Here is a 24,767-nt window from a genome sequence, read left to right as displayed (position 1 = left end):
AGCAACACATAAGTCTAACCTTTAGCTGTCCAGTGAAAGCTGATCCTCAAACTGGGGCTTTGATGACAGAACACGCACACACACACACATGCATACGAACACAAACACACACACACACACACACACACACACACACACACACACACACACACACACACACACACACACACACACACACACACACACACACACACACACACACACACACACACACACACACACACAGTGTACTAATGCCTGTTTTTGAAAGCGCTGTTGTAACATATACCGCACGTGAGTCTCCTCAGCCACCTCAGTAACAGGAAACGGTAAGTATGATCCATCTGAGATCCTTCCTGTTGTGCAGATGTCACAGGGTGTCACACAATTCTCCCCATGCTCACCACGGTGTTCCCAGTACAAATTGCTTACTGGAACTAATGCCATTCCTTAAAGTGGTGAGGGAACATGCTCTGGACTGAAGTTAGTTTATGTCCGGTCAGCTCTCTCTCCATTCATGAACACACACACATGCTCGGCTTGGTCACCTGACCCACCCGGTAACACACACACTTTCTCCCTTTGACTTGTTCTCTCTGTTCTCACAGTCACACGGGCACACACACACATAAACACAGACTGACACACATTCGTTATGATAAAACAGCCTAGCTTGGCAGGTTGTGTGGCAGCAGCTAGTCTCTTTCTACCATATAAGAGCTGAGCGAGTGTTCCTCAGCTGTTCACCACAATTAACCCACTCTCCCTCCCTCCCACACACACACACACACACACACACACACACACACACACACACACACACATCCTATTTTCCCTAACCCCTAAACCTAACCTTAATGTTAACGTTAACCCCTAACCCCTAACCCTGAACCTGTTCTAACCCTAACTCCTAACCCAAAACCTAAATCTAACCCTAATTGTAACCCTAACCCTAAGCATAACCCTTCAGCCTGAAACAGCCTTTTTCCTTGTCGGGACCGGCAAAATTATAGTAAAACTAAACACACACACAATGACCCTTCACTCTCTCCACTACTGCCCTTTCACTGTCAGCTCACACATTGCAACCTAATATGTGTGTGGTGTACGGTCACACACACAGTGTATGTGTAAGTGTCACTGAGTACAGCAGTTCTTAGTGAAAGCTTTATATTAATATTTAAGGAACGAATGTATCACAATTTAGAAAACGTATTGATATTTTGCTTTCATATTGTGCCTTAAGCATTCAAATATATATGCTTTAGTTACTCAACTTATTATAATATGATCAAATAACCCCAGACAGGCTAGAGAGACAGTGCTGATTTGTCCCTTTAAAGTTTAAACTGATGGCCCAACAGAGAAGAGCCTCTCTCTCAGTAGGTTATCCTGTGTAATAGAACATCTCAACCTTGGCTCTTAAGTCTGGTGCCTCCACAAAAAAACACTCCATCGGCGGGGGCCAAAATTCTGATGGAGAAAGAAAAATCAGTCAGCTCGCAGTTCCACTCGCTCTCCCAAACGAAAAAGAGTTTACTGTGAAGATTGAACTACATGAGACAAGGTGTAACATGAAATCAATCTAAGCGGCATCTTCCCCTGCCGTTAGGGAAACTTTTGGTCTCTGAGCTGCAGTAATCTCTATCAGTCCCCCATAGCAGTTTACCTCTACTCTACTACCTTCACTCAACTGCCCACCATGGACTTGTTGGAAAAGAAGAATTTCTTCTCAGTGATTAACTTCACTAAATAAAGGTTGAATAAAATCTAAAGAACAAAGAGTGGCATAAAAAATTACACACACACACACACACAGTAGTGTAACACAAAGGGTTAACAACCCAAACTCACTCAATCACCATTTCCAAAGTGATCTGATAGAGATATTACCTAAATGGCTGTACAAGCTGGGGCTGCTAACTAAATGCTAATATGTGTCAGAGCCTGGTGTTGGATTTATGAGCTACCATCTGGCTCCTAAAGCATACAGTACAATGTTAGCTTACAATGTTAGCTTTGATCAGGACCTCCCTGTTCATTCCCCCCAATCACTCATCCCCCTATACAGGGAGGAATTAGCTGTGAGTTCCGTTTAGCCTAATCATGTTTTTCACTGTAGCTCCATACTCATTTGAATATGATTGTAATTCATTTACATTCCGGTAGTACTGAATATGTATGTTAACACATACATGATTGTACAATTAGAAACAACAGTCGTTATCTGATTCATAATATGTCGACTGTTGCCCGGAAATTAGATCTTTATTGACGAAAGTTGGAAGAGAGGCATCTGGACGAAATTTCAATTTACATAATATGCACATAAACTTTACATTTACATTAGCAATGAAATGTCCCATGCCAAGAGAGGGTTCGGGTGACGTTCTTGCTTCGCAGCTCAAATGTACCGTAAATATCACAGTAGCCACTAGCCAGTAAGCATGCAAACTATTCATTTAGCTGCAAGACAATAACAAAGCCAAAGTGGCACAGCTGCTAGCTAGCTAGCTAACAACATTTGCTTCATCACGTAACTTCAGCATAGCAAAAAGGAACGTTTACCCATCTCATACGAATATGAAAGTACAGTAACGTTATCATACAGAGCTAATTCGCAAGCTCAACAAAATGTCTGCATCCTCCTCATATACTAAATTGCTAGCTAAGTTCAGCTAGCTAGTTAGAAGAAGGCTAACATCAGCCAACATTAGCTGAACCATAGCTAGATTGCTTTTTGTCCTACATTAACAAACCAAGCTTTCATCAATATCATGCAAATCATCACATAAAAAAAAGCAAATAGTGACTGAAAAAGTTGTTAATTCACTGCGGAGTTGCTGCTTTTGTTCCTGCTCACTTTTGCATTGAAACAAATGACGGTGTTCTGAGATTCCCTTGGCGTCAATTTCAGTGTAACCAACTTTTACTGTAATTTCAGGTAAAAACTCAATAAAACAAGTCTGAAATATAATTACAATGTCTACACATTTCAGCTGTTTCAAAAACATTGCTGTTGGAGTGCTGGGCCCAACAAGACAATTCTGTTTACACTGCCCTGCTTGGAGGGTGGCAACTATCGGGTGAGTGTCGTGCGCGATCTTCGGAGGTAGCGGTCAAGATGTGACAAGTTTGCAAGTTTACATTTACTTACATATTCTAATATGTTACAGTAGTGAATATTTATGTTAAAGAGCAGTGAAGTCAAATTTAGATTTTTTTTTATGATGTTTCCACAGTATTAGGTAATACCCTTTTTGTGTAAGAGTTATTTGAAAAAACAAATCTGAAATTTCAGCCTGTTAGGTGGGATGGAGTATTTGTCCCAGATCATGACATCACAATCTGATCTGATTATTCTGGCCAATGACCAGTCATCTTTTGTTTGCATACATATCTTCCTACTTTGAAAGGGTAAGCTGGGTAGGCTCTAGAGTCTAGACAATCCTATCCTCCAATCAGGGCTGTGTATGTATATATATTTAAATGTAAATCAACACACTTACACGATCAGTCTGAGCAATTCACTGGCAAAAGGAGGCTCAGGGAAATAAATGAAAAACAATATATTTTCAGTTATTTTCATGAAATAAGCACACACAGTGATTTATGAGACATACAGTACAGTGATGATAATGTGTGTGTATATATATATATATATATATATATATATATATATATATATATATATATATATATATATACACACATAGTACCAGTCAACAGTTTTGACACACCTATTGATTCAAGGGTTTTTCTTTATTTTTACTCTTTTTTTTTTTAAACATTTGGAATCCCGTAGTAACCAAAAAAGTGTTAAACAAATTAAAATATATTTTATATTTATGATTCTTCAAAGTAGCCACCCTTTGCCTTGATGACAGCTTTGCACATTCTTGGTATTCTCTCAACCAGCTTCATGAGGTAGTCAAATGGAATGCATTCAAATTAAGAGGTGTGCCTTGGTAAAAGTTAATATGTGGAATTTCTTTCCTTCTTAATGCGTTTGAGCCAATCAGTTGTGTTGTGACAAGGTAGGGGTGGTATACAGAAGATGGCACTATTTGGTAAAAGACCAAGTCCATATTATGACAAGAACAGCTACAATAAGCAAAGAGAAACGACAGTCCATCATTACTTTAACCTTTTCACATTTACCAACAAACGGGTGTGATTATTCTACAGTGGTCCCTGCAGCGTACACTCGAACTGGTGTGATTAGAACGCTTATTTAGAACATCCAGTTTCGATTGACGCAAAAATCAACATTTGAGCTGGCCACACTGTTTTTTCACAGAAATGTTTTGCACAAACACAGTCCTTACAAAGTTTTGTCCAGTATGTGACCAGTTTATTTTTGGATGTAATGTTCAGACATTCAAAGAAGTAGCTACAGCATAACACAATCATCCAAACTGGAAAATGTAGGCTACATTTGCCCTAGCTAACTGAGGAAAGATTGACATAACACAAGCGGTCCTATTTATAATTAATCACATCACGGGTGAGCTCACCATTGATCAAAATAATTGAGTAAAACACTTTCTAGAAATCGAAAGTAATCCGATGATGGTAGTCGCCATGTTTGTTTTTTCGCCTCAACCAAAGATAATAAGAGGAGACAACATGAGTTTGGTCTGTTTATAGTATGCATGTTGAAGGGGGTGTGTCATCTACGATCATTCACTTCCTTTCATTCACTTCCGGAAGTTTACCTGAAAGATGAGTGAACCATTCCTTCACCTCATTATAACATTTCTGGTCTGACAGATGTTTACATGACACCCAGAATACATTGTATAATGTCAACAAACATAGCGCCACACATACACATAGCTGGCAAATAGCTTAGCATTAGCTCATTATAATTAGTACAACCTTTACAAAGTTTACACACATCATAGGTGTCCATTACAATCTATGCAATAATCGGAATGCATTATTTGTCAGCAGTAAATGAAAACGTGAATAAAACTGTAAATACATCATGCTCTATACATACATACATACATACATACATACATACATACATACATACATACATACATACATACATACATACATACATACATACATACATACATACATACTGTATGAGCCTACAGTAGAAATGACAACAGGATATACAGAAAATAAGGAACTTACTTTTATAGTAACGCACACATGTCCAAAGTTATTATTTGTGAGGAAAACAACAAGAAGGCAATGTGAGCGCCAGCATGAAAATGTTCCAATTCGTGCAAGACTGCACAAATATCTGCATACTTGATCTGTGCAAACATTGGTGAAGTGTTTGGGCTCTCCTCGAAGAGAGAAGTGAAGAGAGAAGTTTGTCCGGCTCAGTAAAGCCTCCAACATAAATTGTGTGCAACGCTGAAATGGACTACTTCCACGTGAATTAATTAATGAGGAGACGGAAACACACCTCAATTCAAACTGTTGTTAGAAAATACAACTTGTTATAAAATAATTTGAAATTGACAAGTTGAAACATAGCCTATAGATAATTAGCAGGCAGCGCGTGTTAACTGTCTTGTTGCGTAATAATCACATTTTGTGACATCTTACCCGGGCCAAGAAAAATGAGCAATGGACAATAGACCGGTGAAAATCTGTCCTTTTTAGATTTTTGGTTCCAACCGCCGTGTCTTTGTGAGACGCAGAGTAGGTGAACGGATGATCTCCACATGTGTGGTTCCCACCGTGAAGCATGAAGGAGGAGGTGTGATGGTGTGGGGGTGCTTTGCTGGTGACACTGTAGGTGATTTATTTAGAATTCAAGGCACACTTAACCAGCATGGCTTCCACAGCATTCTGCAGCGATACGCCATCCCATCTGGTTTGCACTTAGTGGGACTATCATTTGTTTTTCAACAGGACAATGACCTAACACACCTCCAGGCTGTGTAAGGGCTATTTGACCAAGAAGGAGAGTGATGGAGTGCTGCATCAGAAGACCTGGTCTCCACAATCACCCGACATCAACCCAATATAGATGTTTGGGATGAGTTAGACCGCAGAGCGAAGGAAAAGCAACCAACAAGTGCTCAGCATATGTGGGAACTCCTTCAAGACTGTTGGAAAAGCATTCCAGGTGAAGCTGGTTAAGAGAATGCCAAGAGTGTGCAAAGCTGTCATCAAGGCATAGGGTGGCTACTTTGAAGAAAATATATTTGATTTGTTTAACAGTTTTTTGGTTACTACATGATTCCATATGTGTTATTTCATAGTTTTGATGTCTTCGCTATTATTCTACAATGTAGAAAATAGTCAAAATAAAGAAAAACCCTTGAATGAGTAGGTGTGTCCAAACTTTTGACTGGTACAGTATATATATATATATGGTGTGTAATAATAATAATACAATAAATATATGGTGTGTAATAATAATGCAATATATGGTCACACATAACATGATATAAAACACCACAACATTTGGCCAGTGGATAACGTGATGTCTTGAAGACATTAGTATTTTGAAGCTATCCTAAGACTTATTTAAGGTGTCTACTGTCTAAATATAATGACTTATTAACATTGAAAAAAGCCACATAATTATAAAACAACCAGTACTTGGTTGTAAAACGGATCAGCGAGAAAAAAATAGCTAATGTTGTTAAGAATTCCCTCCAATCCATCTGTCCAAACAAGTTTATTTTAGCATCCGTCTTCTTGGTTTTAGCTCCAGGTCTAACAGTAGTGTCTAAGACTGTTTGATGAAACTCTAAAGATTTCCCATTACATATCCTAAACCAGTCACAGGCTAATTGGTGTGTTAGAGTCAAATTTACAGCTACTCTCCTCTCCTTTATGTGTCTCTGCATCTGTAGCCCCACGCCTCCGGTCTCAGAATGGCTGTATGTTATGATCCTGTGTCAGCGAAATCAATCCTTATACATTTTAAAGTTCAGATTTTGATTTCATGACTCTACAGGGGAATGTCGCTAAAGCGAAAATAACTATTCTACCTTTTTTTTGTCTTTCATCTGCTGTTCTATTGATCGTTTCTCTCTCTCTCCCTCTTGCTCTCTCTCTCTCTCCCTTTCTCTCTCTCTTTCTCTCACTCCCCTGTGGGGGCCTCGGGGCCTGTTGCTTGCTGGCTAGCTAGCTCAGTGCCCTGAAGACATAGTTGAGTTAAATAATGCTAACTAGAGCCGGTGATCTGTCTAAATGCGTCTCTTCTCTGTTAACTAGGTCTGATAATGGTCATGTGGCAGCAGCAGCAGAGGTAGTAGTGGTGGTGGTGGAGGGGAGAGAGACAGAAAGGTCAGCTACAGGAAAGAGAGAAAGAGACACTCAGGAGAGAGGCTGATCTTATACTCTCTATTTTTGGGACGAGTTGAGCCAATGTTCACTTTTAATCCAATCTGCTAATTTATTTAGACTTCATGACCAGTGATATCAGCAGGATATTTGCTTCATTGATTCATATTGTCAATGTATTTGCCCTAGTGGACTCTATACCCTAAAACTAACATAATATATAAAGAAATAAAAAAATTGTACAGTGCATAAATCATTCTTCTTGCTTGAGGCTATACCAATAGAGCAAACATGCAAAATACTTTGGTGTCTGTCAACAGCAAAAGATATTATAATAAAGTTGACATTGAGGAGTTTTGAACATCAGTCACCGGCTTCATTAATAAGTGCATTGAAGACATCATCCACACAGTGACCGTACATACATATCACAACCAGAAGCCATGGATTGCAGGCAACATCCGCACTGATCTAAAGGCTAGAGCTGGAGTGGGACACTAATCCAGACACTTATAAGAAATCCCGCTACGACTTCCGACGAGACAACAAACAGGCAAAGCGTCAATACAGGACTAAGATTGAATCCTACTAAGCTGACTCTGAGGCTAGTCGGCTGTGGCAGGGCTTGCAAATTATCATGGACTACAAAGGGAAACCCATGCAGCCACGTGCTGCCCAGTGACGCAAGCCTGCCAGATGATCGAAATGCCTTCTGCGCTCGCTTCGAGGCAAGCAACACTGTACCATACATGAGAGCCCCAGCAGTTCCGGACGACAGTTTTATCTCACTCGTTGTATCCGATGTGAGGTAAACCTTTTAACAGGTTAACAAGGCAGCATGCGCTGACCAGCTGGCAGGTGTCTTCACTGACATTTACATCCTCTCCCTGACCCAGTCTGTAATACCTACATGGTTTAAGCAGACCACCATTGTCCCTGTGCCCAAGAACGCCAAGCAAACCTGTTTAAATTACTATTGCCCCGTAGCACTCACATCTGTAGCCATGAAATGCTTTGAAAGGCTAGTCATGGCTCATATCAACACCATCACCAACACCATCAGACACCCTAGACCCACTCCAAATCGTATACCGCCCCAACAGATCCACAGATGACGTAATCTCTATTGCATTCCCCAATGCCTTCCCCCACCTGGACAAGAGGAAAACCTGTTGGTCTTTCCACCCCAAAAGCGCAAAAAATTGAATTTTGACACCCACCATCTCAGATTGCACTGAAATAGTTTATAGGATTCATGTAATATTTAATAAATATAGTATCTAACATCCGATTTGGACTCTTTTCTAACAATGAGTTAGATATGAGGAGTCCAAAGAAATTGTAAAAAGCCACCCACAGACCCCCCACAACCCACACCAATCCCACCCCAACAACATGTAGAAAGTGTATTGTATATGGTAGGCCTGATCACAGGCAACAATGAGACAGCCTACAGGAAGAAGGTCAGTGACTTAGCAGTGTGGTGCCAGGACAACAACCTCTCCCTCAATGTCAGCAAGACAAAGTAGCTGATCGTGCACTACAGAAAATGGAGGGCCAGGCATGCCCCCATCCACATTGATGGGGCTGTAGTGGAGCTGGTCGAGAGCTTCCAGTTCCTCGATTTCCACATCACTAAGGAATTAACATGGTCCACACACACCAACACAGTCTTGAAGAAGGTACGACAAAACCTCTTCCCCCTCAGGCGGCTGAAAAGATTTGGCATGGACCCCCAGATCCTCAAAAAGTTATACAGCTGCACCATTGAGAACATCTTGACTGGTTGCGTCACCGCTTGGTATGGCAACTGCTTGGAATGTCAACTGCTTGGCATCCAACAGCAAGGCACTTCAGAGGGAAAAGTGTATGGCTCAGTACATTACTGGGGCCGAGCTCCTTACTTTCCAGGATCTCTATACCAGGCGGTGTCAAAGGAAGGCCCTAAGAATTGTAGAAGACTCCAGCCACCAAAGTCATAGACTGTTCTCTCTGCTACCACACGGCAAGTGGTACCGATGCTGAAGTCTGGAACCAACAGGACCCTGAACAGCTTCTACCCCCAAGCCATAAGACTGCTAAATAGTTCATCTGTAACGACCGTCGCAATGAGGGGACCAAGATGCAGCGTGGCACGTGTTCATGATATTTATTAAACAGAACACTTAAACAAAATAATAAACGAAAGCACACAGTTCCACAAAACACAGCTGGAAAAAGGCTGCCTAAGTATGGTTCCCAATCAGAGACAACGATAGACAGCTGCCTCTGATTGGAAACCATACCTGGCCAAAACATAGAAATATAAATACATAGAATGCCCACCCCATATCACACCCCGACCTAACTAAACAGAGAAAAACGGCTCTCTCAGGTCAGGGCGTGACAGTATCCCCCCCAAAGGTGCGGACTCCCGGCTGCAAACCTGAACCTATAGGGGAGGGTCCGGGTGGCTCTGGTTCGGAGCGTAGCCCCCACACCGCCCGCTGATCCCCCGCTTCTGTGTCGCAGGAGGCTCTGAACTGCTGACCGCCGCTGAAGACTCTGAACTGCCGACCACCGCAGAAGACTCTGAACTGCCGACCACCGCTGAAGACTCTGAACTGCCGACCGCTGCTGAAGACTCCGGGCTGCGGGCTGCCGCTGAAGACTCCGGGCTGCGGACCGCCGCTGAAGACTCCGGGCTGCGGACCGCCGCTGAAGACTCCGGGCTGCGGACCGCCGCTGAAGACTCCGGGCTGTGGGCCGCCGCTGAAGACTCGGGCTGCGGGCCGCCGCTGAAGGCTCCGGACTGGGGAGCGTTGCTGGAGGCTCTGAACTGGGGAGCGTCGCTGGAGGCTCCGGACTGGAGAGCGTCGCTGGAGGCTCCGGACTGGGGAGCATCGCTGGAGGCTCCGGACTGGGGAGCGTCGCTGGAGGCTCCGGACTGGGGACCATCGCTGCAGGCTCCGTGCCATGGATCATCCCTACAGGTTCCGCGCCATGGATCATCACTGGAGGCTTTGTGCTATGGATCATCACTGGAGGCTCCGGGCCATGGATTATCACTGGAGGCTCCGGGCCATGGATCATCTCTACAGGCTCCGGGCCATGGATCATCCCTACAGGCTTCTTGCCATGGATTATCCCTACAGGCTTCGGGCCATGGATTATCACTGGAGGCTTCGTGCCATGGATCATCCCTACAGGCTCCGGGCCATGGATCATCTCTACAGGCTTCTTGCCATGGATTATCTCTACAGGCTTCGGGCCATGGATCATCTCTACAGGCTTCTTGCCATGGATTATCCCTACAGGTTCCGGGACATGGATCATCACTGGAGGCTTTGGACCATGGATCATCACTAGAGGCTTCCCTTGTGGAGCTGGAACGGGTCTCACCGGACTGAGGAGACGTACTGACAGCCTGGTACGTGGAGCAGGCACAAGATGTACTGGGCTGTGGAGGCGCACTGGTGGGAGAGTGTGAGAAGCAGGCACATGCTCACCACAATAAGCACGGGGAGTTGGCTCAGGTCTCAACCCTGACTCCGCCAATCTCCCCAATTTTGGGGGGGGGGGGGGGGGGGGCTGCCTCTCGTGCTTCCTTCCTTGCCTCCCCAGCAGGCTTCTATATCTGTCCAATACTTGCCCCCAAGTCCAGTCTATTCTCTCCTCCCACTCTTCCAGAGACCAGGAATCCATCTCCTCCCGGGCACGCTACTTGATCCAGTTGTGGTGGGTAGTTCTGTAACGACCATCGCAATGAGGGGACCAAGATACAGCTTGGCACATGTTCATGAAATTTATTAAACAGAACACATAAATAAAATAATAAACAATGGAAACGAAAGCGCACAGTTCTGTCAGGTAAAACACAAAACAACTACCCACAAAACACAGGTGGAAAAAGGCTGCCTAAGTATGGTTCCCAATCAGAGACAACGATAGACAGCTGCCTCTGATTGGAAACCATACCTGGCCAAAACATATAAATATAAATACATAGAATTCCCACCCCATATCACACCCCGACCTAACTAAACAGAGAAAAACGTCTCTCTCAGGTCATGGCGTGACATCATCAAATAGCTAGCCAGACTATCTGCATTGACCCCCTTTTGCGCTAACTCTTTTGACTAATCACATACACTGCTGCTACTGCTTATTATCTATCATTTACATTTTTGTCCTTTAGCAGACGCTCTTATCCAGAGCAACTTACAGGTGCAATTAGGGTTAAGTGCCTGGCCCAACGCTCTTAACCGCTTTTGTATTTTTTTCTCTCTGCATTGTTAGGAAGGGCCTGTATGTAAGAAGTTCAGTGTTAATCTACACCTGTTGTTTATGTAGCATGTGACAAATAAAATGTGATTTTGATTTGATAAGGGACGATTTCCACCCTGACCTGCAATATTGTATTCTGCCAGTGTAGCGATTGCATAATTGAAATTCATGTGGCAGAGAAGTCGTATAGCAGAGGGATGGAGTGAAAGGTCTTGATAATGAAGAGAGGATACATATGAAGTATCTTGACGATGACACCACCCCGGTCTGGTAGGACGACTTCCAATGCAATTGCTCTTAATTTGCCATTATCTTGAATATATATATATGTGTGTGTGTGTGTGTGTGTGTGTGTGTGTGTGTGTGTGTGTGTGTGTGTGTGTGTGTGTGTGTGTGTGCGTGCGTGCGTGCGTGCGTGCGTGCGTGCGTGCGTGCGTGCGTGCGTGCGTGCGTGCGTGTGTGTGTGTGTGTGTGTGTGTGCATGCGTGTGTGCGTGTGTTTCTATGATTGCCGCCCCGGTGAAAAGGGGTTCTGAATTCAATCAGCCAGTGACAAGGTTAGGGAGCACAGCACACGCCACCCTGTGCTCCATCAGAGTCTGCCTGTCTGTCACTAGGGATTCACTCTGGGGGGAGATGGGGGAGAGGTAGAAAGCAGTGGGGATTGAGACTCGGGAAGAGCAGTGTCTCAATGTCCCCCCGTTTCATACATCACACCAGGGCCAGGGCCAGGGCTGCATGGAGATACATGCACAGTCACACAGAGATACACAGAGATAGACACAGACGGGGTGCAACTTTTACCGGGGGGACATGACCCCCCACATTCTGAAATTGCATTTTTGTCCCCCCCAGTTTTATCATTGTGATACAAAAATAGGCAACGGTGTGCTTTAGGACCATGCGGACGCCTCAGAGCGGTCGGGTAGGCTGTTTGGGGGTTTCAGAGCATGCATACAGAGGTAGCTGTTGTCTGTGTGGGTTTAGCTTTTTCTCCGAGTTGTAAAAGCAAGCAGAGCAGAAACTGGCCGCTCTTTATTTGACTTATGTAGTTAGCAAGGTAACTGCTCTTTGATTGAACTGAAAATAAGTATTTCTTCCCAGTGCTGAGTCGAGTAGTGTAACTGACATGTAACGAATGTTTCATTCCCTCTCGACTGAAGCTCTGTTTGAAGTGAATGAACAAGCTAGCTAGCTACCTAGTAGCTACTACAGCCAGTTCAGCTCTAGCCTCTAGCTATCTGTCAGGTAGCAATATCTAACAGCTGTTGTATGCATGGAAATGTTTTGTAGCCTTTGTTTTGTCCCGTTTCAACAGAAGTACCTTAACCTGTTGGGGCTAGGGGGCAGTATTTTCACGGCTGGATAAAAAACGTACCCGATTTAATCTGGTTACTAATCCTACCCAGTAACTAGAATATGCATATACTTATTATATATGGATAGAAAACACCCTAAAGTTTCTAAAACTGTTTGAATGGTGTCTGTGAGTATAACAGAACTCAAATGGCAGGTCAAAACCTGAGAGATTCCTTTACAGGAAGTGGCCTGTCTGACCATTTCTGGAACTTCTTTGCCATCTCTATCTTTTACAAAGGATCTCTGCTCTAACGTGACACTTCCTACGTCGTCCATAGGCGCTCAGAGCCCGCGAAAAACCTGAATGTCGTCATCCCAGCCCCAGGCTGAAACACATTATCGCCTTTCTCAAGTGGCCGATCAAGGGACTGTGGGCTTAGGCGCGTGACCTGGCCGCCCCCGTCTTTGTGATTTTTTCCTCTGTTTGCCGAAAAGGAGATTCCCGGTCGGAATATTATCGCTTTTCTACGAGAAAAATGGCATAAAAATTGATTTTAAACAGCGGTTGACATGCTTCGAAGTACGGTAAAGGAATATTTAGACATTTTTTGTCACGAAATGCGCCATGCGCACGACCGTTATTAACCATTTCGGATAGTTTCTGGAACGCACGAACAAAACGCCGCTATTCGGATATAACGATGGATTATTTGGGACCAAACCAACATTTGTTATTGAAGTAGAAGTCCTGGGAGTGCATTCTGACGAAGAACAGGAAAGGTAAGACCATTTTTCTTATAGTAAATCTGATTATGGTGAATGCTAAACTTGCTGGGTGTCTAAATAGCTAGCCCTGTGATGCCGGGCTATGTACTTAGAATATTGCAAAATGTGCTTCATCCGAAAAGCTATTTTAAAATCGGACATATCGAGTGCATAGAGGAGTTCTGTATCTATAATTCTTAAAATAATTGTTATGCTTTTTGTGAACGTTTATCGTGAGTAATTTAGTAAATTGTTAGCGAATTCCCCGGAAGTTTGCGGGGGGTATGCTAGTTCTGAACGTCACATGCTAATGTAAAAAGCTGGTTTTTGATATAAATATGAACTTGATTGAACAAAACATGCATGTATTGTATAACATAATGTCCTAGGGTTGTCATCTGATGAAGATCATCAAAAGTTAGTGCTGCATTTAGCTGTCTTCTGGGTTTTTGTGACATTATATGCTAGCTTGAAAAATGGGTGTCTGATTATTTCTGGCTTGGTACTCTGCTGACATAATCTAATGTTTTGCTTTCATTGTAAAGCCTTTTTGAAATCGGACAGTGTGGTTAGATTAACGAGAGTCTTGTCTTTAAATAGCTGTAAAATAGTCATATGTTTGAGAAATTGAAGTTATAGCATTTCAAAGGTTTTGAAAATCGCGCCACAGGATTCAACTGGCTGTTACGTAGGTGGGACGAATTCGTCCCGCCTAGTCCAGAGAGGTTAACTTGGCTCGTTTTTGCCAGTTGATGTACCATAGAGCTAGTCAAAAGTTGACCAACGTTAGATATTATTTTTTGCCTCATTCACAGTCAGTATAGCAATGTAACGTTACTGATCTTTCAGTTTCCCTAGCTAATTCCCTACTTTTCACACTGACATTGTATAAACAGCTCTACAGGCTTCACTGTCATGGTAAACAGTCCGTGAACAACACTATGCTCATCATGTCTTAGCAGGATCAGATGGTGACAGGTGTCCCAGCTGGGTCAGACAGCCAGGGAAGACCAGTCTACGGAGCTCAGGTGAATTTTGCAGTATTTTGCAGAATTTTGCAGTAACAATCAGTTAATGGATACAACGTTCCATCTTAGTTAATGGTTAGGCTACAGTCTGCAATCTGGGGATAATGGTCATTTCAATTATTGAGCCATTGATTCTATTCTTAGATAATATATAAATGTACACCAAGGTAATTATTTGTCGTGCCTCATCTGAGCAGGATCAGATGGTGACAGGGTCAGGCAGCCAGGGAAGACTAGTCTGTGGTGGAGCTGAGGTGAACTTTTGCAGATACAACACTTTATTCTCTTTGTGCAGTAAACACTGTACAAGCCAGGAGCTTCAAAGATTGAAACTATTTTAAGGCAGTCTGACAAACCTCTGAAGTTGATTTCCAAACTGTATCAAGGGTTGATAGAGGCTATTCCCGATAACACAAAACATTTAAAACAAAAAATGTGAGGAGGACTTGGGAGACACTACTGATGATGATGAATGGGTACAGATATGTTTGAATACCCAGCCATTTTCATATAATCTCAGACATAAATTATTTCAGTTTAAGACCATTCATAGAAGTGCTATATGCCAGTGAAACTGAATATCATGCACTCAGATATGTAATTTCTCTGCTGGAGGTGTAAAACACAAAAGGGGACATATTTCAAAATGTTATGGTCTTATGAAGGCTGGCTGAATTCTAGCTAAGAGTATGTTCTTTTATCTCAGCATGTCTAGAGATTTTCCCTTCTTCCCTGTTTATGTTTGCATGAAAATGTTGATACTGGAGACTGTTATCAGAAGAAACAGTGTAACCTAGCATTTATAGTGGCTAAGAAATGCATTGCCATTATTTGGAAGGTTGGTTATCCTCCCACAATGTCACAATGGATGGCACAAATGTCCAGTTATGTATCACTAGATTTGATTCAAATCAAATCAAATCAAAATGTATTGGTCACATACATATTTAGCAGATGTTATTGCGGGTGTAGTGAAATGCTTGTGTTCCTAGCTCCAACAGTGCAGTATATCTAACAATTCACAGCAATACACACAAATCTAAAAGTAAAATAATAGAATTAAGAAATATATAAATATTAGGACGAGCAATGTCAGAGTGGCATTGACTAAAAAACAGTAGAATAGAATACAGTATATACATATGAAATGATTATTAAAGTGACTAGTGTTCCATTATTAAAGTGACCAGTGATTTCATGTCTATGTACTGTATATAGGGCAGCAGCCTGTAACGTGCAGGGTTGAGAAATCGGGTGGTAGCCGGCTATTACAAGATTAAGGGTATACTGTGCAACTTTCATAAGGTCTGGATGCATTATATGGAATAATGTACGACAAAAGGAGTATTGAAAACATGCCCACGTCAGGGAAGATACCTATTTAGGCAATCTTTAGCTGCTGGGCTGCTCAGTCCTGGCCCTGGGGGTCTGCCATACTGTTGGTTGTCACTCTGGCCTTCACCTAACACACCTGAAACCAATAATGAATGTTTCACTAAGATCATAAAGCTGAGTGGGGTGTGTTGGGTTGTGGCGCTGCAGGGCGGTAGACCCTTAGGGGCAGGACGGGGCAATCCAGCTGTTTTGTGTGCAAGTAAAAATAGATCTACAGTAAAATTAGGCTTATGATATGAATTACAATGCCCTCTGGTATTATTGGGACAGTGAAGAATGTTTTCTTCTTTTGATTTGAAATCAAACAATGGCTATGACGTTACAGTGCAGATTGTCAGCTTTCATTTGAGGGTATTTTCATTTACATCAATTACAGCACTTTATGTAGATATGATATTTGTACAAAAAGTGCTGTAATTCCTGTTCACCCGATATGGATGAAAATACACTCGAATGAAAGCTGACAGTTTGTACTTCATAGCTATTGTTTGATTTCAAATCAAAAGAAGAAGAAATTATTGGGACAAATTCACTTGTATGTGTATTAAATTAGTAAAAAGTTTCATATTTGGTCCCACAATCATCACACTGTAACGGTTGTCGTCGGGAATGGAGGACCAAAACGCAGCAGGAATGTGGATGCTCATCTTGTAATTTATTTTAAATCAAGAAAACACCAAAATAACAAAACGAAGAACTCACGAACAACAAAACAGTCTTATCATGCTCACACAGTCAAAACAAGAAACAATCTCCCACAAACACTAAACCAAACACATACCCATATATAGGACTCCCAATCAGAGGCAACGAGAAAACACCTGCCTCCAATTGAGAGTCCAACCCCAATAAACCAGACATAGAAATACAAAAGACCAGAGACCACATAGAACTACAAACATAGAACATTACCCAAAAACCCGGAAATAATAAATCAAACGCCCTACTAAATAAACCACCACCCCGAACCACATAAACCAAATACCCTCTGCCACGTCCTGACCAAACTACAATAACAAATAACCCTTATACTGGTCAGGACGTGACACACACTCAATGACTACATCAAACTTGTGACTCTACAAATTTGTTGGATGCACTTGCTGTTTGTTTTGATGTGTTTCAGATTATTTTGTGCCCAATAGAAATTAATGGTAAATAATGAATGGTAAGCAATACGGCTTGAGTTGCCATATTGTGCCAACAGGTAATTGAATTAGACTGAGATACATTAAAAGGAAGGATATAGAAAAGATTGCATTGTATTGTGTCATTTTGGAATCATTTTTATTGTTAAAAGGAATATAATATGTTTCTAAACACTTCTACATTAATGTGAATGCTACCATGATTATGGAAAATCCTGAATTAATTGTGAGTAATGATGAGTGAGAAAGTTACAGACGCACACATATCATACCCCCCCAAAAATGCTAACCTCCCCTGTTATTTTAATGGTGAGAGGTTAGCACGTCTTGGGGGTATGATATGTGTCCGTCTGTAACTTTCTCACTCATCATTACTCACAATTAATTCAGGATTTTCCATAATCATGGTAGCATCCACATTAATGTAGAAGTGTTTAGAAACATATTATATTCTTATTAATAATAAAAATTATTCCAAAATGACACAATACAATGCAATCTCACTAATCATTATTAATGTCCACATTTATGTAGAAGTGTTTAGAAAAATATAATATTGTTATTTACAATAAAAGGGTCATATTCGTTTGTGTAGAAATCCAGGAAATGAGCTTCACATGGACAAAAAATGTCTGAGGGAGGATCCCCAGACCTCCCACCAGGTTATGTCCCCCCACTTCTAAAACCAAAGTTGAGCCCCTGGACACAGAGATATCGTCATTTAAAGTTCATAGTCTCAAAGACAAAGGTGAAACTAACATAGCTCGAAAAATACACTCAATATCGACATCTGTACTATATTATTGAAATAAACAATAAGAAAATAACTGATAAATCTACTTTTTATTTAGCCGAATCCACGCTTTCTTTAGTACAAGAATACACTATTGTTCCTTAAACTACAAGTAAGAGTAATACCATTTACTGGCGCCCCACCTACGTTTACAGATTACCCCTGCTGGTTCTCTTACAACTTGTGTCAGGTAAACATTAAAGTGTTTAGGATTAGGCTTGGAGGATATAAGGAGCTAAACAGTAAACTAATGTTTTAGTGCTAACTGCCCACATAGTGGGTGGGACAAGGATGGCCTGACCCCAGTGCCCTCCCCACCAGTCTCCCTAACAGCTTTGGCCCCTGGGTCAGCTCAATTTCCCCACTGCTGAGTGGTCATTACGAGCCGAGGCTTTGACAAATGCCCACGGCTGCTCTGCTCAGCGCACCGCTCAGCGCAGCCCCACAGACCAGCTCCACACAGGGAGTTAGAATGGATAGACAGAGATAGAGAGAGCGAGAGAGAGACAAGGAGAGAGAGAGAGAGACAGCTAGCATCACCACCACCTCTAAAGCACAGTGAGAGAGGGAGAGAGAGAAGGAGAGAGAGAGGAGGAGAAAGCAAGATAGAGAGCAAGCCAGCCCCCCGAACACCCAGCCAGCTAGCCGCGGCACACTACCACTAGGCCCCGGACCCCTGCATGCCTCCATCCGCACGCAGCCCGGGCGTTACCTAGCAACAGCACCTGAGTCCTCTCCTCTCTCATTCTCACTCAGAGAGCGAGGGAACGAGGGGAAGAGAGATTGAGGAGCCAGTGTGGGGAGAGGAGTAAAAACAAATCAGATGAGGATTGTTACAGACTGCCCCGCTCTATCTATCCCTCTCTCTCTCTGTCTTGTTGCCCATATCAGCCGTGACCGTCTCCCCTGAGACAACGGTGATGAAAACCTCTGAATGCAATCATCTCACATTTTCCAAACACATTGAGCACCGAAGGGGCTAGTCTGAAGATGCAAAGCACTTGGTTTGGAGAGATTGTCTTAGTAACCATATATATGGTCTGCTTCCTAGCTCTTCCTCTCTAAGTTTTACCCATACAAACAGAATGACTAGGACTTCTTGAATTTGAGATTCTATAGTAATTCTAATATCACATTTTTTACCAGGTTAGCGTCTTTCGTCATGAATCTTGTTCTGGAGGCAGGTCTGCAGAGTGGTCATTAGCTAGCATAGCTACAAAGTCATAAAATCTGATTTTAAACCTAACCCTAACCTTAACCACACTGCTAACCCTAATGCCTAACCCTAACCTTAAATTAAGACCAAAAAGCACATTTTGGTTTTTATACATTTTTACAATGTAACCAATTTGGACTTTGCAGCTGGCCTATCTAAGGGAAAATCACTCAGTTCTGCCTCAAGGACAATACTCATGATAATAAACATCAACCTGCTCTTTGCAGCTTTTATGATCTGCCTTGATCTTCCCGCTAAGTTTAAACCACCAAGTTGGCGACAGCGGGTAATTCGATGCCCTTAAAACACCTAAACTAGTTATCGTCGAACCAACACTGGCCGGATTAGATTTACTTTGATAAAATAATGGTTTAAAAAAGGCAATGTATAAAAAAGGCAATGTATTTGTATGGTTGTGCGTAAGCAGCCAGAATCATTGCTTGAGTTGCCGTAGTGTGCCAACGCGTAATGGAATTAGACCGAGATACATTAAAAGGAAGGATATAGTAAGATTGCATTAATGGAAAGACTGGGTTGGTTGAGCGCTAGGTGCACATCAGGGAGAGTGGGGTGACACCTTCCAGAGAGGGAGGAGCTCTAGACTCCACAACAATGCCTCAGGGAACCTCAGAGTTAGGCTCTTACATTTGAGTCAATTAGCAGACACTCTTATCCACAGCAACTACTGTTAAGTGTCTTGCCCAAGGGCACATCAACAGAATGGGCCCTTTTCAGCTCAGTGGTTTGAACCAGCAACCTTTCAGTTTTTAGCCTAACACTCTTAACCACTAGGTTACCTACCACCCCAGCGTGTGTCACCCTGGCTGGGGAGAAGAGGCTGGGAGGCTGGGGGGGGGGGGGGGGGGTAACTGTGCCTTTAGGACAATCACACTCCTGGGGCCCCACAGATGACGACAGTCACCATACCTAAAAAGGGAAAATGAACACAAGATGTAAACAACTAGAGTTAGAAGAAGAAAATAGAGGCTTCACCAAGCCGTTTCTGTGAAAAGCAGGGACTAAAAGGCTGTGCCACATCAGACTTCAGGGGCACCCGGAGAGGCCCTCCAGTCTGCCTGGTGCCACCCAGCCTAGTCTTGTCCTCTCCAGGTTTCAAAATGTCATGTTTTTACATAAGAAGTGTAATAAAATAATTGTAATTGTGAGCAAGAGTCAGGGGCACTTGAGCCTTCCTGATGTAGATACTGTTGGTGTGTTTGTGTGTGTGTGCGCTCACGTGCCTGTGGTTGTGTGTGTGTGTGTGTGTGTGTGTGTGTGTGTGTGTGTGGGAGAGAGAGAGACAGAGAGTCTGTAAGAGTGACACAGAGGAGGGGATTGAGGATTGATTTGGTGCAGCGAGATAAAGTACCCCCACACACCCCCAGCTGGTGCTCCATGACAAAGAGCTGCAGGTTCACTGAGTGTGTCTGGTAGAGCAAGGCACTGTGCCAGTGTATGATAACAGAGAGGTTTACACACATCCAAACATGGCACAAGAACTCGACAGAGTAATAATTAGCTAGAGAAATAACGAATAGCACCATTGTATCACTCATAGCTAAATTGCCAATGAATTGTGTGAGGAGCAAATAGTGTATGACAAGTACCTATCTTCAGTGTCTTATCTGTGGTATAGCAAACCAGTATCACAGATTATTGGGAAATAGACATTAATTGCTTGTTGAAATTTGTGACAGGCACACGGAAAAGTAAAATTTTTCATGTACAGTACACGATTTTGTACACAGTGCATTTCAATCACACATCAAGACAGGTCGTTGCTTAAGACAAAAATGATAGGTGGGGGATTGGTCAGTGGGGATTTGTCAGGGAGGATGGTTCGGAGTATAACGCAATTGTCTAGCAACCTGAAGGTTGCCTGTTTGAATCTCATCACGGACAACTTTAGCTAATTATCAATTCAATGTATTTATAAAGCTCTTTTTACATCAGCAGATGTCACAAATTGCTTATACTGAAACCCAGACTAAAATGCCAAACAGCAAGCAATGCAGATGTAGAAGCATGGCGGATAGGAAAAACTCCATAGAAAGGCAGGAACCTACTGTAGGAAGAAACCTAGAGAGGAACCGGGCTCTGAGAGGTGGCCAGTCCTCTTCTGACTGTGCCTGGTGAAGATTATAAGAGTACATGGCTGTTAAGGCCAGATCATTCTACAAGATGTTCTAACGTTCATAGATGACCAACAGAGTCAAATAATAATCACAGTGGTTTTAGAGGGCATAACAGGTCAGCACCTCAGAAATAAATGTCAGTTGGCTTTTCATAGCCCAGCATTCAGAGGTCGAGACAGCAGGTGCAGTAGATAGGGAGAGAAAGAGGGAGAGACTTTGCAACTACTTAGTACTTTTTAGCTACTTTGCAACTACTTAGCATGTTAGCTAACCTTTCCCCTAACCCTAATCCTTTAACCGTAACCCTAACCTTAACCCTTTAACTACTTAGCTACGTAGCATGTTACCAAACCCTACCCTTAACCCCTAAACCTAACCCTAACCTTAACCCTTAGCCTAGCTGACTTTAGCCACCCCAAAAATGTTACTTGTGTAATGCGTTATGAAGAAAGAAAATCATGTAATAAACACAAAATGCGTTGTGATAGAAATGATGTAATTTTCCGTGTGCCTGTTATGAAGTAATTTGTGTCTAATCCTCAATAAGCTGTGATAGTGTGTTGGGTATAGGCCTATCCTCTCTTATTTCTCCTGTATCCTCTTTGTAGTTCTATGTCCACCCCGGGCTCATTATGAACATCGGACATAAATGCCCATAAATGGCAAACATGCCATGTAGGTTGTCCCTGCATTATCATTCCCAGTTTGTCTGTGCCATAACTCACATATCGGCTAAAACACCACAGGCACATCAGTGAGGACCTGCAATCAGAACAGCATCACCTGTAGGACAGGAAAGATATTACACAGATATGCAGTACTGTGGGCTGGTGAGAGAGAGAAAGAGAGAGCACTGAGAGAGAGAGAGAGAGAGAGAGAGAGAGAGAGAGAGAGAGAGAGAGAGAGAGCACTGAGAGAGAGAGAGAGAGCACTGAGAGAGAGAGAGAGAGAGAGAGAGAGAGAGAGAGAGAGAGAGAGAGAGAGAGAGAGAGAGAGAGAGCACTGAGAGAGTGAGTGGGTAGACAGACAGAGAAAAGGCATCAAAATATTGTCTGCATGCACACAAGTGTCCCATTCATTTCTGAAAAAAAACCAAACAGAACTCACATGTGTACTAAAGGTGACACTATTTGCCCTCAGTCTTTTAACTTGGGACTTCAAAGATTCTCATATGTGTTTGAGGTTTTTTATGTTTGTGCCTGTTTGGCTTTGTGTCTGCACATTTGCTGATGTGTGTTTTAGTGTGTACACAACATACATGCTAATGGTTAATTCAAAATCCATTGAAATGCAGTGTGTTACTTATCCAGCCAAAAGTGCAACCTTTGCTTTACAGTAAGATAAAGCTGTGCAGAGGCGTCATGCACATACTGTACAGTAGTGGGCACAGGGGCACGTGCCCCCTCAGAATATTATTTTCTTTATACATTTTTGCTGTTTGTTTGTTTTTTCTATGTAATACCACTAGCCACTTAGCAATTTTATGAAGTTGGCTTTTACTAGCCAACATAGGTTCCCAATCTCACAACCTCATATCTAGCTACCAATAAGCCATTTCAGACTATCAATTCAGTTAGAGTAGCTAGCTTGTATAATTATCTAAGCCGACATGCCTGCTGGCAAGGTTGGTAGAGTTTCAAAAGCAAGCAATAACTAAATGCACTGAATAAGACTCACTTAACTTTCAATCTTTTACCCAGATTTTAGCAGAGATGCAGAGAAGCATATTTTGTTTCTTTAAAAAAGAAACACCAGTCAGGAGGATACAGAAAGCTCAAAAGAAATGCTTAGATATGCAGAAAATATACATATTGTTTTACATCGAATTAAGCATAAGGATTATGGTTCTAGATTGCAGGAAAACACTGTTTTAGGTGTTTGAAATATGCTAAATTCTCCAATTTATGGACGGGGCATAGCCCCCTTACGGACCACAACCCAGGCAACCTCACATACTTTTTGTCCCCACAGATTCTTGGGGTGCATGACACCCCTGAAGCAGTGCTATCAGGTTAATGTGCCAACACATGCAGGGGAGGCATCACAACCTGTATTACACTGCAGAGAGTGAGAAAGAGAAATAGAGAGAGAGAGGGGTGGGGTTGAGAAGGAAGGATTGGCTGTGAAATATTGTGGAGTCTGCCAGTAGCTCCATGATGTATTGGGAATCACTCTGAAGCTAATTACTTTAAATTAACAGTAGAGTTTTGTGTGACAGTTCACCTAACTGGTTTTTCTGCCGATCCAGGTGAACGGGTTGGGGGAGTCGTTGCAAACCCAGGATGCTGTTAACAATAGGATTGTCGACGTATAGTGTCCTAATCAATTTCACCTCTCTTTCTCTCTGCATCTGTGTATGTATGCGTGTATGCATGCGTGTGCGTTTGTGTAACGAACAGGGTCAGTGAAATAGTTCTGGCCCAGCTGGTTTCAGGGTCACTGCATTGAACAGCACGACAGATTGTGTTTTAAGATTTGATTTGTTGATATCTTTGTTTATTATTCCCTCACATCTTTACTGTGTACTGTCCTCATCGCTGGTTACGCAGATGCTGTGCACAAACAGCCATGTCAGACTTCAATGAGCTAAATATAAGTATATGGTTGATAAATGTATGGGGATAATTCAATATTCTGCTTATAGACCTTCTGTTCAGTCATAATTCAGCATCAACTGGCTCCTGTATATTTATTGCAAGGGTGCAAATTTTACTGGGGACAGGGGGGTCATGTCCCCTCCACATTCTGAATATTTTTGTCCCCCCCCCCAGTTTTATCATTGCAATGTGATACAAACGGTGTGCTTCAGGAACATGTGGACACCACAGTGAGGGCTGACAGGCTGGGCAAAGCTTCTAGAAGGCTGGCTGGTCCAGCACTGGGAGAGTTGAGCAAAGTTCAGTGTGTATGTGTTTCACTCTTTCACCGAGTGAAAAGCAAGCAGAGCAGAAACTAGCTACTATTTAGTTAACTGATGTAGCTTGCAAAGTAACTGCTGTTTAACTTAACAGAAAGAAAATATTGACTGTTTATTGGCCACTTTAATAAATGGATCACTAGTCACTTTAATAATGCCACTTTAATAATGTTTCCATGTCTTGTATTACTCATCTCATATGTATATACTGTATTTAATACCATCTATTGCATCTTGCCTATGCCGCACTGTCATTGCTCATCCATATATTTATATGTAAATATTCTTATTCCATTCTTTTACTTAGATTTGTGTGTATTTGATAGTTATTGTGGAATTGTTAGATTACATGTTAATTATTGCTGCACTGTCTGAACTAGATACATCTGCTAACCATGTGTACAGTGCCTTGCAAAAGTATTCAACCCCATGGCATTTTTCCTATTTTGTTACATTACAACCTGTAATTTAAATTGATTTTTATTTGGATTTCATGTAATGGACTTACACAAAATAGTCCAAATTGGTGAAGTGAAATGAAAAAAATAATTTGTTTCAAAG

The sequence above is a fragment of the Salmo salar genome, chromosome 23 (assembly GCF_965601325.2).
Source record: "Salmo salar chromosome 23, fSalSal1, whole genome shotgun sequence".
NCBI lineage: Eukaryota > Metazoa > Chordata > Actinopteri > Salmoniformes > Salmonidae > Salmo > Salmo salar.
This window is presented reverse-complemented; position numbering follows the sequence as displayed.